Source organism: Cornus florida, unplaced genomic scaffold (genome assembly GCF_030987335.1).
Source record: "Cornus florida cultivar Cherokee Brave unplaced genomic scaffold, ASM3098733v1 CherokeeBrave_3.0.0_Hap2_Chr02, whole genome shotgun sequence".
NCBI lineage: Eukaryota > Viridiplantae > Streptophyta > Magnoliopsida > Cornales > Cornaceae > Cornus > Cornus florida.
In genome coordinates this window covers 76,397,666-76,406,255 of record NW_026775572.1, presented here as the reverse complement: position 1 = coordinate 76,406,255, position 8,590 = coordinate 76,397,666, and the positions used below count along the sequence as shown (strand labels likewise).

Sequence of the window (8,590 nt, the reverse complement as noted above, 5' to 3'; positions counted from 1 at the left end):
TAACAAATGCGGCATTAACTTGTTCATGATGCTCACTTTGCACATGTCCATGGGGATAATTGGAAGTAGAATGTAAGATACTAGAACAAGTCATGCATGATTCATTAGATGGATGATGAACATGATTAAGGGAGGAAGACACTTGATTCACCGAATTTTGGTTGATAAAAAATTGATCAAACCTTTGAGATAAAGACTTGACTTCGGTGGCTATGTCTTTGGAATTGTTAACTTAATATAAGACGACATTCTTCCTTCCACCTAGATTTCTACCATTTTTAGATGACACAGATCGATGCATTGAATTCTCACTCATGCTTTCATAAAGACGCCAAGCATCATTTTCATACTTATTAAGATAATAACCACCCATAGATGCATCAACCATACCCTTGTGATTATCCGGCAAACTTTCAAAGAAGTATTGAACAAATTGCCACTTAGGTATGTCATGATGTGGACACTTCCTAAGCAAATCATTAAATCTTTCCCATGCCTCATGAAACAATTCCCCATCCCCTTGAGAAAATTCTCCAATTGAAGTTCTCATTGCATTGGTCTTTGAAACCGGATAGTACTTTTTCAAGAACTCTTGTTGTATTTCCGCCCAAGAAGTTATCGAAAAAGGCCTAAGATTATTGAACCAATATTTTTCCTTATCTTTAATGGTGAAAGGAAAAAGTTTTAATCTCAAAACATCTTTCGGTATGTCCATGTATTTCACGGTGGAGCATACTTCAAGAAACTCATCCAAATACTTGTAAGGTTCTTCACTTGAAAGTCCATGATAGTTAGGAATCATTTGAATAGTTTGTGGTTTAATTTCATAGTGATGTACTCTAAATGGAGGCAATTGAATGCATGTAGGTGAATTATAATCGACAATAAACCAGAGAAAAAAATATGCATGTGTAAGCCCTAAAAATTGTTTAAGAAATAGGGGTTGAAGAAAACCCTTAAAATGTTTGAGAAAGAGGGATTGCAGATTACCTGAAGAATGAAGGTAAGTCCGGATCCTTAGTTCTAGAGAGTAAAGAGAGGGTTAAACAAATAGCTCTGTGTTGGTTAAGGTAGAAATTGGTTAAGATCGGCCAACTTTCCGTAACCTGTCGAACCAGCACTTCAAATAGAGATGGAGATAGATAGGAGAAAGAACTTCAAGCGACGCAGAGATTTGAGATACAACTTCAAGCGGAGATGGGGTAAATGATCCGACTGGGTGAACAAAAACCTTCACTAATTAATTCATTGAAAATTATTGAACCAAAATCAGATATATACTTAGAACGTCCAATTTGTAGAAGATTTTCTAGAATCAAAGAACGAGAAATAAAATAGAGTATACAAAAAGAAAACTACGTGCTTTAATGTTCAGAAACCCAAAAAAGAGATAAAAATTTTAACGAGCTGAGAGAAACAAAGTAGAAAATGGTTTACTCTTATAGCTTCATTGTTGAAGAGGAATGTCACAATACTATTTGTTACAAGCTTTGAAGTGAACTTAATTCTTAGCCAAGTGAATGCGAGAGAGATGGATAGCAGCCTTAGCAGGGAAGAGACTAGCTGGGTGTTGTCGGCAGTGTAAGTAACAAGGTGGGATCTGGCCTCCTCAACAAAAATAATGGAAGCAAGAAGATTAAGGCATTTTGAGAGACTAGCTGGGAAAGAAAGATGATTAGGGCATTTTGTGGTCTGATGAACGCTGAAAAGTGTGCGTTTAAACCCCTTAAACTTAGGTATTCTAGAACCTTTACCTATCTTATTCTACCATTTTGTATTGATTTCATGTTATTTTCATTTTCAGGTACTTATCCCCAAAATAAGCTAACTCAGCTAAATAAGAGCATAATTGAAGCAATTCTAGGATGAATCAAAGAAAGGAGTAAAATAGAGCAAAAGGAAGCAAAGAGTGGAATTTCAGCAACTTCGATCGATCTCAATAAAATTTTGATCGAACCAACTTTCATTGATCTAAGCACTTCAAGATAGATCCAGGCCATGATGTCATCTTCAGAGATCCCAAAAGTTCGATCGATCCAACATCATTCTCTGATCGATCAAACTTTCTTGTCCTTATCCACATGCCAGATCTTATCCAGTTATACCACTCTACCAACCACTTTTGTCCGTTTCCCACAAATATCTTCAAAATATTTCAGATTTTTTTTTTATACAAAAAGGTGCCGCCATTGAAGATCGATCCAGCTTCAATTCGATAGATCTCAGCCATGTTCGATCGATCTCACCACAAGTTCGATTGATCGAACTTCCCAAATCCCGAGAAAAATCCAAATTCTAGCTCATTAAAAGTTATCTCATATCCAATCATTAGAGGATTATTGGTGTACGAGCCCAGCTCATTTGGGGTGATTTTTGACCTACCTATATAAGGAATATGAGCCACTTTTACACATATACACTTACTTAGAGAAGATAATACTTAGTGAGGAAGCAAAGGAGATGAGGAGGCTAGAGACACCATTGGAGACTCTTCATCAACCAAGGAGCAGATTTCTTCCATGGAGCTTGCCCTTGAGGGTTGGAAGACATCATCCATAAGTGGCTAGGAATCCTCTTGGGACTAGAGTTAGCCCCAAGCATGCTTTCTACTTCTTGATTTATGTATTTTTGAGGGGATTTGTATTGTGAAACATGTTTTGACACTTTCATATATATAGATCTTGTTTATTCAATGATTTATATGTTTAATACTTCCAATTGATCATTTCATTCTATCCATATGTCTATGTATACTAGAATAGATGTTCATGTGTTTGTCTCTATTTCTTGTGTTATTGATGCATGTCTATGTGTATTGATACTATAGATTTAGAGATTGTCAAGACATAGTGCTTAATGGAATGTTCTTGTGGTTTATTTAATGGTTCATACTCATTTCTTGATGGATTGTACCTCTCCCTTAGTTTAATTACTTTAATTTCATGCCATTAGCTTAGTTATAGTGTAGTTGTTAAATAGGAGGACAATCCATGCTTGTTGTTGATATTCCATACTTATGAAAACAAGTAACATATATCTCTAACCATGTGATGTGTTTGGATTGTGAGCTTAAAGAAGGGATTAATGGCTTAATTTGATATGTTGTGCTATCTACCATGTTGCTTAGACAATATATGCTTAATTTGTCATCCACGCTTGTTGAAACAACCACACACACACATTTTGTTGCAATACATGTTCTTCCCCTCATTAATCATTCATTAAGGGTGTAGAAAAGCTATGCTTGGTGGTGATCTCTAAACCCCAAGATCTCTCTCTCTTTTATTCTCCTTATTGCATTATTGTGTACTTTAGTTTAATTTGCATCTAGTGAAATTCAACCAACCAACCACTACTTTGATCACTCGACCTACTAACCCTAATCTTGATTCCTCGACCTAGTATGACACCTCAATCCCTTGGGACGATCCCTTCTGACTCATACTACATAGTGTAGGTGTTAAGCGGTTTATAAATTTAAATTATGGTGCCCACTAGACACTAATTTCCAAACTCAAAGTGTTGTGCATTGTTTTGTGCGCACCCTGACCCAATAGGTTGATTTGTTGTGTTGATGGGCCCACGACCATGTTTGTGAAGGCCCCGTGCCATCCACGTCACAGATCTGTGACTTTTCGAATTTCATTTCACAGTTCGATTAATCAAAATTTTTATTCGATCAATCTGTAACAGATCGTTCTCACTCACTCTTGATCGATCGAACTTGAATCTATCTCACATTTTTGTGATCAATCGAACTTCACAGATTTGTTACACACATCTCACACACCATCTCTTATGTTTCATGCCATCTCATACATACCCAATGCCTGTGTTTTCCACATTGGATGCATTCCATACTTATACTGTCTCGTATGTTTCATATCATATCATTTATTCCTTGTCACTTGCATAGATTCATGTTCCCTATTTGTTTTGTCTATCCTATTTGACATATATGATTCTATGAACTGTGCTTTAATTCTTTATATCGACATTGACTTCCTTTGCAAGTTTTTCCTTTTATTTTGCAGACCATGGCTAGGGTCAAGACTGTAGCCCATGGACATTGTCACCGTAGGGGCAGGCCAAGTTTGGATGACGAGGCGGGTCCATCTCATGCCCAGGAACCCACTCCACCTCAGTCTCCAGTTGACAGCCGCCTACAGTCTTCAGACGGAGCATCTTCTTCACAGGGTGATGCTGAGGCTGAGCACATACCATTTCCATCACCACAGCCAGCTCAGCCAGCCCAGGAGTTAGACCAGCCATTACCCGGTCAGCATATGATGATATCTTCAGATGGGGCATCTTAGCCATACTAGCCCCTGTCTCATACCCAGTGTACCCGAGGTAGGTCCGGATGTTCTACCAGAACTTCCGGCCTGCCCCGAGTAACCTGGCAGAGCTGCTGACCACCATTGACGGCTACCCGATCCGCATCATGGTGGACACATTGTCCAGATCTTGCCAGTGTCCACACGTCTACCCTCTAGAGCTACAGGACACATATCCTACTCTCTACAGGCCCACGTATGCAGACATGGCCATTTTACTCACAGGTCACTATGCCGGTGGCAAGACTTATGCCACCCGAACCTATCTTCCAGATGATCTGTGGTTTTTTGACCCTGTCCTGTTCTTTATGGCCGGCCTTAAGACATAGAGGCACGGTGACTATTTGACAGCTCTGTACGTATTCTATACAGGGCATTGGCTATCTATTCCAACGCTCATCTGGAGCGTCATGATGAAGCTGTATGTCGACCACATCAGTAAGGCCAAGCCCAAAAGGGCTAAGTATCTTCCATTTGGTCATCTCATCACTCAGATTCTACGAGACCAGCGCTATCCCTTCCAGCCACGGGAGCAGACTAATTCTGGGGCTTGTTCCTTCAAGAAGAAGGACTGGGATAAGAGCTACGATGCTCTTATCAAGAGCCTGAGGGACGATGTTGTCGAGGCAGTTGATGATTTAGAGGCAGAGGAGCAGGCAGCAGCAGCAGCAGACCCAGCAGCGGACGATATACCAGTCGATCCGGCTGCCGTACATATGGACATTGATTTGGAGCAGCCTGCCGAGGACGCAGAGCAGTACTCTCTAATTGGGTCACCATTCACGATACGGAGCAGGCTTAGGATCATCATTCTCCCGCTCTAGCGGTACCTGAGGCTCCAGCACAGACACCCGACTTTAGAGAGCGACTCCAGGCTTTGGAGGATGCTGTAGTATCTATTCGCGCCGACACGGTCTCTCTCTGAGAGGATGCTGTCTCCATTAGAGCTGATATTACTTCCCTCCGTACGGATGTCATGACCACATTCAGAGATCTATCCAGAGACATCCGCGAAGCGCGACCAGCTCGTCCTACCTCCTCTTCCTAGTCTCTCTATCCCTTTCCTCCTGTCATTTTATATATCTCTGATCTCCGCATATTTTTTATACTATCATATTATTTTTGCAGCCATGTCTGTCAGCTTTGATACTGGATGTACTGTACTTTATTTTTTTATTTATATATGTTTTCTGTATGGATGTCATATTTTCATATTCTTATAGCTATCTGTTTGACTCCATCAGGTGCATCCCAGTGACTTCAGTGAGAGAGAGTACTGCCCAAAATTTTCAGAACCACCCTTTTGCCTTTCTCTATTTTTCAGTTGCTATCCCATTTACACTTACATGACCACTGTGCACTATTATAATCCCTTTTATTATTTGATGAGTTTATCTAAGTGCCAAATTTGAGGACCACAGTTAATCCCAAGTTTTGGGGGTTATGCCACCCACTTTGGATACTTCTATCCCAGCCATTCTTTGCCTTAATTACACTGGTATACTCTTTCCTTTTGTTCTCTTTGCACATTGAGGACATTGTGCCATTTAAGTTTGGGGGTAATGGTGCTTTGTAGTGTTTGTTTTTAAATTCAAACTTTTAAGCATGACTTGTGTATTTGAGAGATTTTCTATGATTGGTCCATGTTAGCTATGATTTTGATCTTTTGAGGACTATATTGTTTAAAATTTAAAAATTGCTTAACTTGAGAGTCCAATACTCTTTGTATGCCTTGTGGATGCCATTTATGAGTAAATTTTTTGAAAAATTGATATCTTGTTTGCACTTGTGGTCCACATCATCATGATTTTGTAATTGTTTTGAGATTCACTCTAGAATTCTACACTAACACAGGGGCACACTAGCATTCATTTGTGGGGTACATGCTTTGTTGATTATTGAATTGGTTATAACCCAATTAGGCTAGTAGTGCATTGAAAGCTTTCATTCTTGATAAAAGTGGATAACAACCCCTTTTCACTAAGTAGTTGGGATTCTAACCTCATCAAGCACTGAATTTCTCGCGCTGAAAGGTGGAGGGCCCAAACTATAGGTTAATAATTGAACTTGCTTACAAAAAAAAAAAAAGTTGCAAAAGTAATAAAAAAAAGTGAGGACTTCTCCCAAAAAGGTGAGAAGTGGGAAATGATTAGATGGAGGTTGTTTTGATTTGTAGCCTAGTTGATTTGAGCTTGTAAGTCCTTAGGGGTGTTTGAACACCTAGTGCCTTAAAGCCGTTTGGTTTGGGAGTCATTGACCTAACGCTCGACCTTATGAATCAATAGAAAGCTTAATAGATCAACACATTGCACCATGCTTCCATCTTTGATCCTAAAAAAAAATAAATAAATAAATAAAAATAAGCGCACCTAGAACAATAAAGCTTTAATAACAGGTCCACTTTTTGTCTTGATGATCGGTACTAGATTTGTGTGCTAGTTTGAGGGTAAGGATGTGATTAATTCCTTAGTTGGCTAAGATAGCAACATACTTGATGCCGGTCCACTAAAAAAGGATTCTAGTATTGATTTAATTTTCATGATCATTTTCTTGATGTGTAGAGGACCATACTTGCTTGCTTGATGTTGAGATTTTGGGAAATTGCTTGGAAATGGTTGAAAAATTGCATACTTGTTTACAATATTGGTGCCTTTTTTGAAAGAATGAGCTTAATGTTTGTGGGTATCATTTCTGGAAACCCTCACGAGACTTCACTCGTCCATTATGAGTAACCTAAGGGTTTAAAAGACTTGTTGCATATGCTAAATGCAATCGTATTCCCTACGAAAGTGGCGTTATCCATTTATTGCTTTCTAGTTCGTAGTTGTATAGCTGTTTATTTCATTCCTTTACTTCATAGTTCATTGCTAGGGATTAGCAATATTTAAGTTTGGGGGTGTGATGAGCACTGAAAAGTACTTATTTAAACCCATTAAGCTTAGGTATTCTAGAACCTTTATCTATCTCATTTTTCCATTTTGTATTGATTTCGTGTTATTTCCACTTTCAGGTACTTATCTCCAAAACAAGCTAACTCAGCCAAATAAGAGCAGAAATAAAGCAATTCTAGGATAAATCAAAGAAATGAGCAAAGTAGAGCAAAAGGAAGCAATGGGTGGAATTTCAGCAACTTGGATCAATCTCAAGAAAAGTTCGATCGATCCAACTTTCATTGATCTCAGCACTTCAAGATAGATCCAGGCCATGATGTCATCTTCAGAGATCCCAAAAGTTCGATTGATCCAACATCATTCTCTGATCGATCGAACCTTCTTGTCTTTATCCACATGCTAGATCTTATCCAGCTGTACCACCCTACCAACCACTTTTGTCCTTTTCCCAAAAATATCTTCAAAATATCTCAGATTTGTTTTTATTTAAAAAGGCGCCGCCATTGAGGATCGATCCAGCTTCAATTCAATAGATCTCAGCCTTGTTCGATCGATCTCACCTCAAGTTCGATCGATCGAACTTCCCAAATCCCGAGAAAAATCCAAATTCTAGCTCATTAAAAGTTGTCTCATATCCAATCATTAGAGGATTATTGGTGTACGAGCCCAGCTCATTTGGGGTGATTTTTGACCTACCTATATAAGGAATATGAGCCACTTTTACACATATACACTTACTTAGAGAAGATAATACTTAATGAGGAAGCAAAGGAGAGGAGGAGGTTAGAGACATCATTGGAGACTCTTTATCAACTAAGGAGCAGATTTCTTCCATGGAGCTTGCCCTTAAGGGTTGGAAGACATCATCCATGAGTGGCTAGACGTCCTCTTAGGGCTAGAGTTAGCCCCAAGTATGTTTTCTACTTCTTGATTTATGTATTTTTGAGGAGATTTGTATTATGATACATGTTTTGACACTTTCATATATATAGATCTTGTTTATTCAATGATTTATATGGTTTAATGCTTCCAATTGATCATTTCATTCTATCCATATGTCTATGTATGCTAGAATAGAACTTCATGTGTTTGTCTCTATTTCTTGTGTTATTAATGCATGTCTATGTGTATTGATGCTATAGATCTAGAGGTTGTCAAGACATAGTGCTTAATGGAATGTTCTTGTGGTTTGTTTGATGGTTCATACTCATTTCTTGATGGATTGTACCTCTCCCTTAGTTTAATTAGTTTAATTTCATGTCATTAGCTTAGTTGTAGTGTAGTTGTTAAATGGAAGAACAATCCATGCTTCTTGTTGATGTTCCATACTTATGAAAGCAAGTAACATATATCTCTAACCAT

General features: G+C 38.6%; 1 pseudogene; it reads left to right on the top strand.

The window, feature by feature from the left end:
• The first annotated feature begins 446 nt into the window (after positions 1 to 446).
• Positions 447 to 545, top strand: LOC132297939 (small nucleolar RNA R71; annotated as a pseudogene).
• The last annotated feature ends 8,045 nt before the right edge of the window (positions 546 to 8,590 follow it).